Source organism: Saccopteryx leptura, chromosome 4 (assembly GCF_036850995.1).
Source record: "Saccopteryx leptura isolate mSacLep1 chromosome 4, mSacLep1_pri_phased_curated, whole genome shotgun sequence".
Classification (NCBI taxonomy): Eukaryota; Metazoa; Chordata; class Mammalia; order Chiroptera; family Emballonuridae; genus Saccopteryx; species Saccopteryx leptura.
The window spans coordinates 89,619,624-89,638,045 of NC_089506.1; positions in this window are offsets into that span (position 1 = coordinate 89,619,624).

An 18,422-nucleotide genomic window follows, 5' to 3' on the forward strand; every position below is an offset into this window, starting at 1 on the left:
GCACTTATAATCAGGGTTCTCTAAGGTGGGCAACTGGGCAGCCGCCCAATGTGGAAATCACATATTTACATTTCTTACTCTTTTTTAGTGTTCATCTGCGCAACAGCATATTCTAAGCATCTGTAGTAATGTTCATTTCATCCACAGGTAAAAAAAAATTGATGAAATTATGCTTATAATAATTATTTATTCACTTAATAAAACTCAGTATACCTTTGATAAAATTCTACGTTTTAATTCCCTCGCATTTGTTACTTCAGTAAACAAACATATAACCTAAAGAGAAAAAGTGCCAAACAACCAGGGGTGGCAACTTGTACTGATTTTTGTCAGATATTATTTAATATTTTTTATTAATATTTTAAAATTCTTTTTTATAACACAATCTAGTTTTGTGCACATCTTTTATTGTTCTTATTTAAATATTAAATGCATGAAATAGTAAACTACCTTTCAGCATAATGTTTTTTTTTTATACTTAAAACGATCATTAGGGCAAAGAACCCGTTGTTAAATTATTTGAAGTCCACCACTGGGAAGATTTCAAGACTTGTACTTGCAAACAGTTCAAGAAATTGGACTCTGCCCGGAATCACTGTAAATCCAGGAAGTGTGAGGGAAATCAAGACAGTTACAAGACTACCTCCGGGCTTCCAGGTCCCGGACAGACTTCTTTAGCCAAATTGTGCCATGAACTACAGGGTCACAGGACTGCCAAATTTCTGATATCATAAGTAATTCCAATGGCTCTGTTTTTAAACACATTTAAGTGGATGCTCTATAAATTCAACTAATGTATTCCACAGAAAACTGAAATCCCTAACTCAAACTACATTCAGCCACATAAAAGCAAAGAAGGAAAAGTTGTTGTCAAACAACAAAAGGTAGAAACTGTTCGTCCTTTTTGGTTTGGAGCAATACAAGGAGTCTGTCTAGCAGGCTCTCTGGTAAGATCATAGAGAAGAGGGGGAAAATAGGGTTCCCAGACTAAGAAAGCTCCTGAAAGAAGACTATTCCAGGTCTTCCTTCAATTCTAACTTTAAATTAGAACACTACAATACTATTGTATGAAATAGGAAAGAGAGGGGGAAAATAAATACTTAAAAAAAGCAGGTACATAATAAAAATTATTTTACAGTTTTTCAAAGAAGGGAGAGGTCATAATGAATTCCCTTCCTATGGTATCATACTGACCCCATGTTTTCTATACTAGGGTTTCTCAACTTTGTCACCATTGATATTTTGGGCCAGATAAATTATTTTTCTTATGCATTCCTGAGCATTTAGCAGCCTCTGGTGTCTACACATTATATTGGCAACAAGTCATGACAACTAAAAATGTCCCCAGACATTGTCAAATGTCGCATGAAGTGCAAAGTCACCCCCAGTTGAGAACCACTGCCCAGCAGAGTGCTGCCTGGAATAACACCTGGCACAGTCCCTTCACACAGACTTTTTATATACTCTCGTTCCCTCTTCCAAGCTTGGCCTTCCTCAAACACACACACACACACACACACACACACACACACACTTTTCTTTCAGAATTTTTAATGATTTTTAATGGTAAGTTTTAAAACTTAAAGGTTTTATTTCCTTAATTGAACCAATATTTTTTTTTATTATTCATTTTAGAGAGGAGAGAGAGAGAGTAAGAGAGAGAGAGGAGAGAGAGATAGGGGGGAGGTGCTGGAAGCATCAACTCCCATATGTGCCTTGACCAGGTAAGCCCAGGGTTTCGAACCGGCGACCTCAGCATTTCCAGGTCGACGCTTTATCCACTGCGCCACCACAGGTCAGGCAATTGAACCAATATTTATTAAGCATTTATATGTAAGGCAGTGTGCTGTATATTATAAAGTTCTAAAACTGAATAAGGAACACTCCCTTCTAAAAAGAGGTTGCAATTTATAGAGGAATTCAAATTACTAGAACTTATTGCTTGAGAGTAACTTAGCAACATAAGAGAAGGAAACAATGAAGATATTAAAAGACAATATTGACCTAAGCATGTGGGTCAAATAACCTCCCCTGGGCTCTTTTTATGGGGACTGTGCCCCAGCCTTGCCCTGCTGCTGGAGGAGTATTTAAAAGCCCCTGAATTTCAATCCATTATCAAAATCTCCTCCCATTTTTAGGAATGTTAGAAGACATAGACGAACCAAAGATTTCTTTCACGTGACATTAAATTTCAAGGCACTTAACCAGAGGTGCCTGGTTAGTCTTCACTCAGATGCTGATGTTTTCTTAGGGCACGCCCCGACGGTGACTACTCACTCTTCAAAGAATGTTGGTAATTAAATGAGAGAATCACTAGTCTTTTTTTTTTTTTAATAAAGGGAGCTCTATTTCTTTTTTTTTTTAATTTTTTCTTCTTTATTCATTTTAGAGAGGAGAGAGACAGACAGACAGAGAGAGAGAGAGAGAGAGAGGAGAGAGAGACAGGGGGGAGGAGCTGGAAGCATCAACTCCCATATGTGCCTTGACCAGGCAAGCCCAGGGTTTCGAACCAGTGACCTCAGCATTTCCAGGTCAACACTTTATCCACTGCGCCACCACAGGTCAGACCTTTTTTTTTTTTTTTTTTTGTAGGAAGGAAAGAAAGGCCCAGCAAACTTCATTGATCTTTCAAGATTACTGTGAGAAAGAATTTTACATCCTTACTTAAAACTTACCATGTTGGCTTAAATGTGTTTTAAAAGTTATATTCTAATTAACTCAAATTACCACTGACAGTAACTGGAATCAGAGCCCTGTTTGACTATGAGCTAAAAAGCCAGCTAACCTTATTATTAAGAGAACCAGGAGAGTAACGTTTCATACAGAAATTTTGCCTATTAAAATAGTTTGTAACCCAAGCTTTAGTTTCAAATGCAAAGCTATGCATCAGGAAACTGATGATTAGAAAAAGAGCTTAATTATTTCTTCCACTTTACTAAAAGGAAAAGCAAAGAAGAACATATGAGAAATCTGCTAGCTAATCTTTGAAACTAGGAATGTCAAAGAGGTAAAATATACCATTTCTTTAGCTTAAAGACTAAGCAAGATAAATAAACAGAAAAAACAGTAAGTCCTGATTTGAGAATTTGCCCAAGACTTCCAAAACAGGAAGTGATCCACACTGCCTTGTTATATCGTATCTCAGAGGTACAGACATGACAGAGTCTGGAAGAGTAACCTCTAGTAAAACCACTTGATCCCATATACCACCAACATACTGACTTAACAAAGTTTAAATTAATGCTGGCTTTACTATTTATTATTAGTGATTTTAACATACTGATATAATTAACTAAAAATAATATATAATGCTTAAATTTTTATTGGCAAGAATACTATTGTATAAAATGATGTCTTACTTTTATCAGACCATTGTATTAAAAGTAAGTAAATAGGCCCTGGCTTGTTGACTCAGTGGTAGAGTGTCAGCCTGGTGTGCAGAAGTCCCGGGTTCAATTCCCGGCCAGGGCACACAGGAGAAGCGCCCATTTGCTTCTCCACCCCTCCCCCTCTCCTTCCTCTCTGTCTCTCTCTTCCTCTCCCGCAGCGAGGCTCCGTTGGAGCAAAGATGGCCCGGGCGCTGGGGATGGCTCCTTGGCCTCTGCCCCAGGCGCTGGAGTGGCTCTGGTCGCAACAGAGCGACGCCCCGAAGGGGCAGAGCATCGCCCCCTGGTGGGCAGAGCGTTGCCCCCTGGTGGGCGTGCCGGGTGGATCCCGGTCGGGCGCATGCGGGAGTCTGACTGTCTCTCCCCGTTTCCAGCTTCAGAAAAATACAAAAAAATAAATTAATTAATTAAAAAAAATAAAAATAAAAGTAAGTAAATAAATGACAATATGTTTCATTACTAATGATGTTAAACTTGACCACTTGGTCAATATTGTGATTGCCTGATTTGTCCACTATGAGGTTACCAAACCTTCAGAAGGAATACTGCTTTATTGATATTTTAGTTTTATCCCAAGGAACACATTGAACCATAAGAAAATAAACTTGTGTTTTTTAAGCCACCAAGTTTGTAGTAATTTGCTACAGTAGCAATAGAAAACTAATATAGTATCCATATTATAAGTTAAAAATAATATAACCTGACCTGTGGTGGTGCAGTGGATAAAGCATTGAGCTGGAATGCTGAGGTTGCCAGTTCAAAACCCTGTGCTTGCCTGGTCAAGGCACATATGGGAGTTGATGCTTCTAGCTCCTCCCCCTTCTTTCTCTCTGTCTCTCTCTCCTCTCTGTCTCTCTCTCTCCCTCTCTCTCTCCTCTCTAAAAGAAATGAATAAATAAAATAAAATTAAAAATTAAAAAAATAATATATATATCTAATCTGTCAAGTATTTCTAAAACAAAAGTATTTGTATTAATCAGCATTTATGTTTTTCAAAAAATAATTTGACTCATTGCTCTGGAAAATAAGGCAGCTCTAATTTCATAACCCACAGTAGATTGCAAATAGATTTTGAGCTGAAAATGCCAACATTTTACTTGTTTTTTATTCCAGGGTTAGTCTGTTTCAATATCAGCAGAGCCACGATGCTTCTTCAAAGAGATAAAAATCAGAATAAAACCTTTCAGCTAGTTTGGGTACAAGAGTGAGGTGGAGAGTACAGAAAGTAACACACAGGTTTCATGGCAACCAATACATTTTAGAAAATCATGTAAGGTTATCTAACTAAATACTTTTTCTAAAATAAAATCTGTGTAAATTTATTTTTTTGCAACAAAATATATGTGTTTGCATGCATATATGTGCATATATTTCTTTTCACAGTAAATTAAATATGAAATTAATGTTTTCATTTCATTGAAACTACAGGTATTCCACAAGTGTTTTCTGTTGTTGATGGAAAATACAATACTGATAATGATGCCCCAAATTATTTTTTTTCTTAAACCACTGCAGGCATTCTTTAATATCAATTTCATCTTCCCTGGGTTAATTTTCCAGAAAGACCAACTTCTTTTCCCCCTAGATTTATTGAGATATAATTAACATAAAACATTGTTTAAGATTTACAATGAGATGATATAATATAGGTATATATTGCAAAATTACTATCACAGTAAAATTAGTTAACATATCTATCCTCTCAACATATATGGAGAGAACATTTGAGTTCTACTCTCTTAGCAATGTTCAAGTATACAAAACAATATTATTAACTACAGTCATCAGTGATTTTCAAATGATTTGCCACAATAATTTTTAAAACATGCAATACCTGACTATTTAGTCAAGGTCACTGACCTCTTTTCCCTTAGAGTGCTAAATAAAAAATAACAACCAAATCAACAAAAGCCATCTTGTGTGAATAAATCAAATTATACCTATATTTTGTATAGGCATAATAAATCATATTATACCAGATCAGCAAAAAAGACATTTTTGGGTGGGCCACAGAATTTTATTAATTAGTTTATGCATGCCACGAGATGAAAAAACTTGAAACTCGCTGCTGTACCTTACATCCCAGAACTTACTCATCTTCTAACTAATAATATGTACCCTTTGATCAATGTTTCCCTATCTTCCCCATCCTCCAGTCCCTGGAAATCACCAATCTACTATTTGTTTATAGAAGTTAAGCTCTTCTAGATTGCCCATGTAAGTGAGATCATATGGTATTTTTTACTTTATGGCTCACTCCACTTCGCATAATGCCTTCCTTCTTCATCCCTTTTGTCACCATGGCAAGATTTCCTTCTTTTTATGGCTGAAAAATATATCATATTTTCTTTATTCACTCATCCATTGTTGACACTTAGGTTCTTTCTATGTCTTGGATATTATAAATATTATATAATGCTGCAATGAACATAAGGGTGTAGATATCTCTTTAAGAGGATGATTACATTTTCTTCAGATATATATATATATATATATATATATATATATATATATATATATATATATATATATATATAGAAGATATATACCTAGAAGTGGAAATGCTAAATCATATGGTAGTTCTACTTTTAACTTTGTTGAGGAACCTCCATACTGTTTCCCATACTGGCTGAATAAATTTACATCTCATCAACACTGCATAACGGTTTCCTTTTCCCCACATTATTCTTAAACATTAATATACTTTTGCACCTTCTTTGAGACATTACTTGAAAAGTCACATACTGCTTTTGTGGTCACAGGAGCACTACTTTTATTTTGGACACATTCCCTCCTAATTTCACTTTTGCTACTCTCCTTGATTCAAAGGGCATGAAATTGAAGCTTAAAATTTTTCTTTTTATTGCTTCTGATGAAAATCACTACTCTTCTTGGTTTAAATCAGTGGTTCTCAAACTATTTGAAGTCGGGGTGCATTTAAAATCCTACTAATAATTGTAGGCACACTATATACAAATTTTTGAGAAATATGTTATAATAATTAAGTCAAATATGAAAGAAAAAAATATAAAGTCCAAGCATGCTTTTATGGTAATTAAACAAAATAAATGACAAAATTAAATTTATTTTGACATTAAAAACATTTTTATGTTACATTTTTTGAGTTATGCTCTTTAGAATTCGTAAAAAAGAGAAGTTAAAAAATAAAAAAATGACAAAAAAGTTATCTTTATATATATATATATATATATATATATATATATATAGAGAGAGAGAGAGAGAGAGAGAGAGAGAGAGAGAGAGAGAGATACAATCTTAGTAAGATTTAGTAAATTTGGCAGGTCCTGGCACTAATGTGTTAAGTTTTTTCATTCTTGTGTTTATGAGAAACATGAGCCTGATGTGTCCTAGTGATATTTTCAATGTTTGGGCACATATTTGAAAGGCAACCTCTCATTTCCTCATCAATACATAGAAGAACTCCTCTCTTTTTAGTCATAATTGTGTTGAGGTAGAAAATCCTAATTCACATAAATATAATGTTGAAAATTGTAGTAAAATGTTCAATGCTTTTTTAGATATTGCCACATATTCTTCTTTTATAGAATCCAAAAGGCTTCAAGAGACAATTCCTTATGTTTAATCATCAATCCACGATCAGTGGATATAGCTGCCAGTTCTTCTTCGGTTAATGTTAAACCAAAATCACTTGAAGTTTCCATGAATGGGTTAATAATCTAATCGTATTGTTCAGTGTTAAGTGATGGAAAATACTATAAATTAAATTCTGCCCATCAACCTTCAAGTCCTATTTTATTTACACTTAACTTTTGTTCACTTCCAGAATCAGATTCTTCAATATCACGCTTCTTTTTGAGAAATCTATTCATTTTATTTGGGTGTATTTATCTTAAAATAATATAATGATATGTTAATAATAAATAATCCTGTGTTAACAAAAAAGTGGTATTTTCATAAATAAATGGTATAATAGAGTAACTATATTTATTTTTATATCTGGGCACATGCTGCAAACCAGCGCAGCTAGTAATTCCAAGTCCCAAGTTGGGAATGATACAGAATTAAGAAAATATGGGGTTGGGAGAGCCCTGTAAATGTTGCTAGCAAGAACAAGGCATGCCCAAAAACCGCATCTTGCTTTATTAATGGGGCAAAGAGGGGCCATTAGCAAATCTTAACTTTACATTAAACAAAGATTAGAAGAAACTTGCCTCCAGTCTTTCTGGGGAACATGGGGGGTAGTGTAAACAATCCGGCACCACAGCTTAAAGCCTTTTGCAACCTAATCAGGCAAATGAGGTGGGGGGTTGGGCAGACTGTCAGCTTACAGCCAATTCCCCACATATCTGTCCCCCAAAAATCTAAACTCCAAAAACCTTGTTGGTTTTTTGGTCCCCAACAGGCACATATTTCTCTGGAATACCATAGGGTGCACCTGGAGATCTTCTAGGGCACACACTTTAAGAACCACTGGTTTAAAGTAATACAAAATAATATTCAGTTATTATTATACTGAATTATATATATAATATTTTGTTATTGAAAAAATAAAATTAAAAAATAAATACAAACAAAATAAATTATAGCCCAATAAAGTTAAAATGAAAATAAAATTTCTTTTTAATTGTTTTTGTTTGTAGTCTAAATTTTGAAATTACTCCCAAGTAGTTATCTCATTTTGGTAAAATAAATTTGACTTCAGTAATACTCTTTAAATTTAGAACATTCTAAATGAATCTATGGCTATTGAACTAAATTTAGTTTCTGCAGAGTAACTTGATTTGTTTCAATTCTTTTCCTTTAAAAATATCTGCTGTGCATCACAGGAGCTAAAATTAGACCAGATGATAAAGATAATGATTCAGATGAATCTTCTAAGTCCTTCTTCATTTAGAAATATTATTAAAACAAGAAATGTTCTAGGCCCTGGCCAGTTAGCTCAGCGGTAGAGCATCGGCCTGGCGTGCAGAAGTCCTGGGTTCGATTCCTGGCCAGGACACACAGGAGAAGCGCCCATCTGCTTCTCCACCCCTCCCCCTCTCCTTCCTCTCTGTCTCTCTCTTCCCCTCCCGCAGCAACGCCCCGGAGGGGGCAGAGCATCGCCCCCTGGTGGGCAGAGCGTCACCCCTGGTGGGCGTGCCGGGTGGATCCCCGTCGGGCGCATGCGGGAGTCTGTCTGACTGTCTCTCCCCTTTTCCAGCTTCAGAAAAATTAAAAAAAAAAAAGAAATGTTCTTATATTTTCTCAGTTTCTGAGATGCATTTAGGAAAGCAAGGATGATTTTTTTATTAATTTTCTAGACTTCAAACAGTTATTCTTTTTTGCTCGAAAAGGTACTTTGTCTCTTAGTCACAATACAAGATAAATTCTGTTTGTACATTTTATATTATCATATAAAAATGAGTATAAAATATATTGTAATTTCTCTTATCATTCACTGAAATAAAAAAGATTCCTGAATGTCCACTATGTACAGACACTGTGCTGTAGTGATAAACAGGAATCAATATTTAAAAATAAATAATAAAGCTAACAGGTGGTGATTGCCAGGGATGGAGGTGGTGATGGACAAAGACTTGACTTGGAGGGGGTAAATACACAATACAGTGTACAAATGTGTGTTGTAGAATTTGGCACCTGAAACCTGTATAATTATGTTAACCAGCATCACCCTGATAAATTCTATTACAAATAAATAAATACTGAGAAGTTAGCAGAAAGTGTTAGTTAAGCTTTTGGCTAAATCTTGTTTGGAGCAAATGGAACCAAGAATGGGAATAGCAAACTATATTGAGGCAGCCCAGGATGTCTGCCTAAAGCCTGATCAATAAGATGAAAACAGAAAACATTAGTGAGTGGGGTTTGCTCTCACTGTCTTAAGTGTAAGAGAGGAAACTTGGAAAAGTAAAATTATCCCTTAGGCAGGGAAAGAGATGCATGAGTGCTTCTCCAGGGGACAAGCAGCTGCCAGTCTAGAAAACAAGCTAACCACTGTAGCAGGCACTGCCAAGAAAGTCAGGAAGCACTGCCAAGCAGGCAGTGATAATTAATACTCAATCATTTATCCACCCGCCAGGACACAGTCACACTTCAAACAGCGAAAGTTGAACACAAAAGGTACTCTTTTTCCTTGCAGGTGTTTGTGATGGCTTCATTGCTAACTAGCTTGCTTAGCAGTCATTATGATGAAATTACTATATTGTCATCATTTTCTTTATCCTCACATTCTGGAATTACACAAATTGTTGGTTATTGGTTTCCTGCTAAATGTTCTATATTATATGCTGGAACTTTTAGAACCCATGTTTCTTGCTCGACGCTCAAAGACAACACTTTTGTGTTTTCTGACATTAACGATGAAACCGGGACTCAAAAAATAGCAACAAATTCAGGAGGTCAAACAGGGCAAATGGGGACCTTTACTTATTTGTTATACTACTTTTTCTTTGTCTTATTTGCTTAATGTCGCTCTATTGTTGTCAGAGTTCCAGCTATTAGGTAAAAATAAATCATAATTAGCATTGATAAGTTACCTTTTGGCTAATATGATACAAGGTGAGTCTAGGACAGATTAAGCCATCCACGAGAATATACAGTGTTATTTATTCTCTATTACTTGCCAATATTTAACACAATATTTGATCACCACCTTATTTCAACATCTTAAGATTAAGGTGTAGTTATTGGTTTTCTTGAGATTAGCACTTATACTTGCTTGAAACAAGCATGTTTCTAGGGAAGGAAAGGAAAAAAAAGCTGTGATTAATTCGCTCAGATGATTTTGAACATGAAACACCTATCTTTGTTTCTGCATGCAGCATAATTCAGTCACTGGAATTCATGATATGATGCAGCTCAGAGGGCTTGGAAAATTCTACCCAAACTACTTTTATGAATATCTATGCACTTTCAATTTCTGTATTCTTTGTAATATATGGGAAAATTTGGAAAAGTAAAGTAAGCTGAATCCACTAGTCAATAAAAATTTAGAATCTGCTGAATCCACTAGTCAATAAAAAGCATAAAATATAATAAAAATTTAGTAAAAATTTAACAGTAGTCATTTAAAAAGGAAGGAATTACAAACTTATGTGTTAAATAGTGAAATATAACAGCCAAAACAAGAGATGGGAGGTCTGTGTTTATGTGGTACTCAGCTCCTCCCACTGCTGAACCAGAATAAGAAAAAGAAGTGAACCGTATTCTCATTAAAATCTTCCAGGTTTTTGAATTTGGTAGGAATGATAAATGGTTACTAATAAGAAAGGTCAAGGGGCAAGATTGCAAATATTTCATGAGAAGCAGTTCTGATCTCTCACTTTGGGAACTACAGCAGAGACAAGACGGATATCTAGGGCTTCCTACTCTTTAAGACACTGTGCTACCAGATTAGGAGGTGATGGAGGTTATAAAGGGGTCAATTAAAATAGCTTTCCTTTCCTTAATTCATCTCCAAACCTGTTTTTATTTTTTAAAAATGACAAAAGAATCAGCATATGGAGACAAATAATTATCCTTACTACTGATGAAACTACATAGGATTGTATACATATACATGTGAAACAATGGGCCTCCTAATATTAAGTCATACAATTAGACTGACTAAGTCATGCATTAACAACCAGGGCAGGAAATCTACAGACCTCCCATGAGAAGGGTCACCTTTGTAAAACCTCAGAATCTAAGACTACAGCCCATATTTCTTACAGGTACCTTGGTTCCTGAAAGCAAAGAACAGTTTAACACATGCTACTTCATGGCTGTGATTACTTTCCAATTAAATGCAATAAAAAAAGACTTTAGATCACAGAATTTAAAAGAAGGGGTTAAACCAAAGTTCCAAAAATTTCAATGACTAGTCCTCTGTGACTTCCACAAAGTTTAACATAAGAAACTGCTCCCCTTAAAGTCATTTCCCATTCAGTCATCTATATGTATATTCTTATCTAACCATAGTAATTTATAATTTGCAGGAAAAAAATTTCTAAAATTTGCCAATTTCCCTGTTAGGCCCTGGATTTTAGTATAGTGCAATACAGAAAAATGTGGTATCTATAATTCAATTTGATTTCTTTCAATCTGAAATATAATTTCAAAGAAATATAAGCTGGTAATTATTATTTTAATAGTTTATTTTTAAAACTTAAATAGTTTAAGGCCAGCTCAGAATAATTTACTTCCTAAATACAGTAACTATTTTAATGCTCCATGAATTTTTGAAATCTGTATGCCTTTCACAATAATAAATGTTTATGTGTTAGTCCACACATTTATGTATATAACTGCTGTTTGTATAGTGACAAATAATATAGACTTCATTTTTCTAGACATTTCCAAAATCCACATATCCTTTCCAATTCTTAGAAATTATTTTCAGAGCAGGATGAGTGGAAACTACTAAAGCTCTGGCATTACGCACTCCAACTTTCAGGAGCTCTGTAAGTGCTGGAAGTTGGCATGGGGTTACCCTGTTTACTGCTTTGAGATTTCCCAGGTAGTAGAACAGAGAGGTGGAGCCCCGGAGGAGCTGAGTATACTTCCTCAGTTGAATAGTTAGAGCTGAGAGTGTGAGGATACCAAGGGGGCAAGAGTTCATAGGGCAGAGCACCAAAGATAAAGCTACACAGAGAGAAAACTCAGGAGAACTTCGCAGGGCCCACCACAAGTATTGAGCAGAGTACTGAACAGCACAGGTCTGTGAGAAAGCTATACAAAACCTGGGAAAGAACCATCATAAATGTTTATAGAGGGCAGTCTCCGATGTCCAAAGAAAGCCAGGAGAGTGACGTCAGAGAAATGACGGCATGAGAGATACTCCTCATCTCTCCCCTTGAAATTCAACAAATTCTACAACTATATGCAGAGAAAAAAAAACACAGATGAACCTGAAATATACACAAACTGGCTAGACAAAGGTATGATCATGCAAGAAGGTGGGCCAAAGCACATAAGAAATAAAAAAAAAACACCAGAGGATCGACTCTTTCTACTTCCTCACGGACCTGAGGGAGGGAGGCACTGTTGGTGCAGGCTTTGTCTCAGACCGGAGGAGCCAGAAGGAGTTTGGGGGGAAGGAGCAGACACAGGAGTGATGACCAAGAATGGGGAGCAGGGCCATTTCCCAGCATCTGCTGCACCGAGATTGCAGGGCTGGGCGGGTGCACACAAAGCCAGTGGCAAGCTCCCAAGTACTGTGGGCAAATAGCTTGTGAAGATAGGCTGTCAGGACACTGGGGCGCACTTGATCTGCCTGCCTGACTGCCACAATTTAGCCCTGTGGTACCAGAAGCACTTGATCTGGGATCTGTGCGCCACCTGCTCTGAAGCTGGCACCGGCTTGCCGGAGGGAGTTTAGCATGTGTGGGCCGGGAGCCTCTGATCTGCAATCTCTGCTACAGCTGCTCCCAAAGCTCGGGGACACCAGCTTGTGGTGTGCAGCCCCTGCCCAAGGCTGTACTTGGTGTGATTGGAGGAGGGACTGGACTGTGTCGCCCCAACCTCCGGGTTCCTTGCTGTTCTCCTTGCTGTGAGAATAGCAGTGGTGGTGGCCCCCCTCCACTAGGTCTCCAGTCTACTTTTTCCTGGGAGAGGTAGGGGCACCTGGATACTAGATTACTGGCTCTGCTGGGCCATGGGGGAGGGCCCTGGAGAACTCCTGATTGGCAAAACCCTAGCAACAATGTCATCCTACCAACGCAAGGACTCTGCCTGCATCACTACAAAGGAGACAGCTAAGCCTTAGCAGAATACCCAAGAATCTTGCAGACACAAATCTGGTAGTGCAGCACCTTCTGCCAGAAAAGGGAATAATTATTCCTTATTGGGGTTATTGACAATATCACCCACAAATACCATCAAGGAAAAAGAAATCAAATATGGATATACAAGACAGAGACATAGCGCAGATAGATGATGAAAAATTTTCAAGAAAAAAATCTCAATTACATGGAAAACTTGAAGCTTAATGACAGAAAATTCAAAATTGAAACTCTAAAAATACTCAATAAGATAAAAGAAAACACTGAAAGGCAATTTAGTGAACTGAAAAAACAACTTAATGGTAATGGGGGAGGGGACGAGGAGGGATAGAGAGGGGGTGAGGGAGGGGAGGGGAGGGCACAAAGGAAACAAGATAGAAGGTGACAGAAGACAATTTGACTTTGGGTAAGGGGTATGCAACATAATCAAATGTCAAAATAATCTGGAGATGTTTTCTCGGAACATATGTATCCAGATTTATCAATGTCACTGCATTAAAATTAAATAAAAAAAAAAACTTGAACAAAAATAGTACCTCACTAAGGAAATTGAAACTATAATAAAGAACCAAACAGAGATAAAAAGCTCAATAGATGAACTGAAAAATGAGGTAGCAAGCTTAGCCAATAGAACAACCCAGATAGAAAAGAGAATCAGTGACATTGAAGACAGGCAACTAGAGATACTACAGAGAGAAGAAAAGATTCATGATTTAAAAAAATGAGGAAGCTCTACAAGAATTGTCTGGTTCCATCAGGAAGAGCAATATAAGAATAATGGGTATATTAAAAGAGAAAGAGAGGGAAAAGGAAATGGAGAACATATTGAAACAAATCATCGATGAGAACTTCCCAAGACTCAGGAAAGAGTTAGAGCCTCAAATCCAAGAAGAAAATAGAATGCCGAGTTACCTCAACCCAAACAGACCTACTGCAAGGCACATCTTAATGAAATTATCACAAATCAATGACAAAGAAAGAATCCTCAAGGCAGCTAGGGAGGAGAAGGATATAATATAAACAAAAGCCCATTAGGCTACCATCAGATTTCTCAGCAGAAACTCTAGAAGGCAGAAGAGAGTGGACTCCAACATATAAAGTACTGAAAGAGAGGTGTTATACCAACCAAGAATACTATATCCATCAAAGCTATCCTTCAAACAGGAAGGGGAAATGAAAACATTTACAGATATACAGAAGCTGAGTGAATTTACCACCAGAAAACCCTCACTACAGAAAATACTAAAGGGGGTTATCCAACCAGATAAAAAGAACAAACAAGACAAAGTTACAAGTAAAAAATTTTAACAAAACCACAATAAAAACAAGGATAATCTCTGGCAACAATAACATAAAAGGGAAGAGGGTAAAGATCAGCAGTAACAAAGGATGATGGAGTGCAGAAGCACTCATGAGATAATGGACTCTAATAAATATGATAATTTTTCTTCTAATAACCTAAAGGTAACCACCCCTGAAAATGCCACTACTGAAATACATAGCTTAAAAAAAGAAAGATAGAAGTATGGAATACCACCAAATAAAAACAAATGACAGAAAAACAAAAAAGAATTAAACAAGACTCAAAGCTATCAGAAAGCAGTATATAAAATGGCAATAGAAAATCCTCAAGTGTTAATAATTACACTAAATGTAAATGGATTGAACTCACCAATAAAGAAGCACAGAGTAGTATATTGGATGAAGAAGCAAAACCCAACAATATGCTGCCTTCAAGAGACACATCTAAGCTACAAGGATAAAAATAGATTCAAAGTGAGAGGTTGGAAAATTACTCTCCAAGCAAATAATATCCAAAGAAAAGCAGGAGTATCTATACTCATATCTGATAATGCTGACTACAAGATAATAAAAGTAATCAGAGACAAGGATGGACATTTCATAATGATAAAGGGGACATTGTATCAAGAAGACATAACACTCCTTAATATATATGCACCGAACAAAGGAGCACCAAAATATATAAGACAACTAATAACTGATCTAAAAGTGCAAACTGAAAAATATATAATCATACATGGAGACCCCAATACACCATTTATGGCTTTAGATTGTTCATTCAAACAGAAAATCAATAAAGAAATATTGGCCTTAAATGAAACACTAGAACAAATGGACATAATAGACATCAATAGGACATTTCATCCCAAAACTCCAGAGTATACATTTTTCTCCAGTGTACATGGAACATTCTCAGAATAGTCCATATGCTGGGCTATAAAACTAACACCAACAAATTCAGAAAGATTGAAATTATACCAAGCATATTCTCTGACCATAAGGCTTTGAAACTAGAATTCAACTGCAAAAAGGAAATAAGCAAACCCACAAAAATGTGGAAATTAAATGACATACTTCTAAAAACTGAATGTGCCAAAGAAGAAATAAAAGAAGAGATCAAAAGATGTATACAGACAAATGAAAATGATAACGTGACACATCAGAATCTCTGGGATGAAGCAAAAGCAGTAACAAGAGGGAAGTTCATATCATTACATGCTTATAAGGAAAAGCAAGAGAGAGCTCCAGTAAACAACCTAACATCACATCCTAAGGAACTAGAAAAAGAAGAACAAAGGCAAATCAAAACCAGCAGAAGAAGGAAAATAATAAAAATTAGAGCAGAAATAAATGAGAGAACAGAAAAACTACAGAAAAAAAATAATACAACAAAGAGCTGGTTCTTTGAAAATATCAATAAAATAGACAAACCCCTGGAAAGACTCACTAAGGGAAAAAGAGAAAAGACTCATATAAACAAAATCCAAAATGAAGGAGGAGAAATTACCACAGATATCATAGATATACAAAGGATTATTGCAGAATACTATAAAAAATTATATGCCATCAAATTAAAAAACCTTGAAGAAATGTATAAACTCCTAGAACAATACAATCTTCCTAGACTAAACCACAAAGAAGTAGAAAGCCTAAATAGATAGATAAGCAGGGAGGAAATAAAAACAACTATCAAAAACCTCCCCAAAAATAAAAGTCCAGGGCCAGATGGGTATACTAGATAATTCTACCAAACATTCAAAGAAGAACTGGTTCCTATCCTTCTCAAAGTCTTTGAAAAAAATGAAGAAGAAATAATACTTCCAAACACACTTTATGAGGCCAACATAACCCTCATAACAAAACCTGGTATAAAGACAACACAAAAAAAGAAAGCTACAGACCAATATGAAACTAGACCACCAACTTATACCATTCACAAAAATAAACTCAAAATGGATAAAAGACTTAAATGTAAGCCATAAAACCATAAGCATCTTAGAAGAAAACATAGGCAGTAAGCTATCTGACATCTCTCCCAGCAATATATTTATCTCCACAGGCAACTGAAATAAAAGACAGGATAAACAAATGGGACTATATAAAACTAAAAAGCTTTTGTGCAGCTAAAGACAATAAGAACTGAATAAAAAGACAAACTATACAACAGGAGAACATATTTGACAATACGTCTGATAAGGGGTTAATAACCGAAATTTATAAAGAACTTGTAAAACTCAATACCAGGGAGACAAACAATCCAATCAAAAAATGGGCGAAAGAAATGAATAGACATTTCTCCAAAGAGGACACACAGATGGCCAATAGGCATATGAAAAAATGCTCAACATCACTAATCATTAGAGAAATGCAAATTAAAACCACAGTGAGATATCACCTCACACCAGTCAGAAAGGCGCTCATCAATAAAACAACACAGAATAAGTGCTGGCGAGGATGTGGAGAAAAGGGAACCCTCTTGCACTGCTGGTGGGAATGCAGACTGATGCAGCCACTATGGAAAACAGTATGGAGATTCCTCAAGAAATTAAAAATTGAACTGCCTTTTGATCCAGCTATCCCACTTTTAGGAATATACCCCAAGAACACCATAGCACTGTTTGAAATGAAGAAATGCAACTCCATGTTTATGGCAGCATTGTTCACAATAGAGATCTGGAAACAGCCCAAGTGTCCATCAGTGGACAAGTGGATTAAAAAGCTTTGGTACATATATACTATGGAATACTACTCAGCCATAAGAAATGATGACATCGGATCATTTACAACCACATGGATGGACCTTGATAACATTATACTGAGTGAAATAAATAAATCAGTAGAAAACTAAGAACTATATGATTCCATATATAGGTGGGACATAAAAATGAGACTCGGAGACATGGACAAGAGTGTGGGGGTTGCGGGGTGGGGGGGAGGAAGAGGGGGGGTTAGGAGAGGGGAGGTGCACAAAGAAAACCAGTTAGAAGGTAATGGAAGACAATTGGACTTTGGGTGATGGGAATGCAGCATAATCAAATGTCAAAATAACCTAGAGATGTTTTCTCTGAACATATGTACCCTGATTTATCAATGTCACCCCATTAAAATTAATTTTAAAAAATTTATTATTAAAAAAAATGGGGAAAGGATATGAACAGATACTTTTCCCAAGAAGAAATAACAATGGCCAATAGATATAAGAAAAGATGCTCATCTTCACTAGTTATTAGAGAAATGCAAATCAAAACTACAAGATACCACCTCACACCTGTTAAATTAGCTATTATCAAGAAGACAGATAATAACAAGTGTTGGAGAGGCTGTGTAGAAAAAGCAACCCTCACTCTCTGTTGGTGGAATGTAAATTAGGACAACCACTGTGGAAGAAATTATGTTGATTCCTAAAAATATTAAGAATAGAACTACCATATAACCCAGCAATTCCTCTACTGGGTATATACCCCCAAAACTAAAATAAAATGGTACATAAAGATGCATCCCCATAGTCATCACAGCATTATTCCCAGTGGCCAAGACATAGAAACAACCAAAGTGTCCTTCAATAGATGATTGGATAAAGAAGAAGTGGTACATATATAAATATATTATGGATACTACTCAGTCATAAAAATAATGACATAGGATCATTTATGAGAACATGGATGGACTTGGATAACATTATATTGAGTGAAATAAGTAAATCAGAAAAATAACTAAGAACTATATAATTCAATACATAAGTGAATCACAGAATGGAGACTCATTTACATAAATAGGAGTGCAGTGGTTACCAGGAGGAGGGGGAAGGGGGAGGGGGAAGAGATAGGGAGATGGGGGAGGAAAAGGGATATAAAAAGGGACAAATGCAAGGTGATGGAAGATGATCTGACTTTGAGTGATGGGTATACAACATAATCAACTGTCCAAATGATGTGGAGATATCTGTCCAAAATCTATGTACTCTAGTTGACCAATGTCACCCTGTTAAATTTAA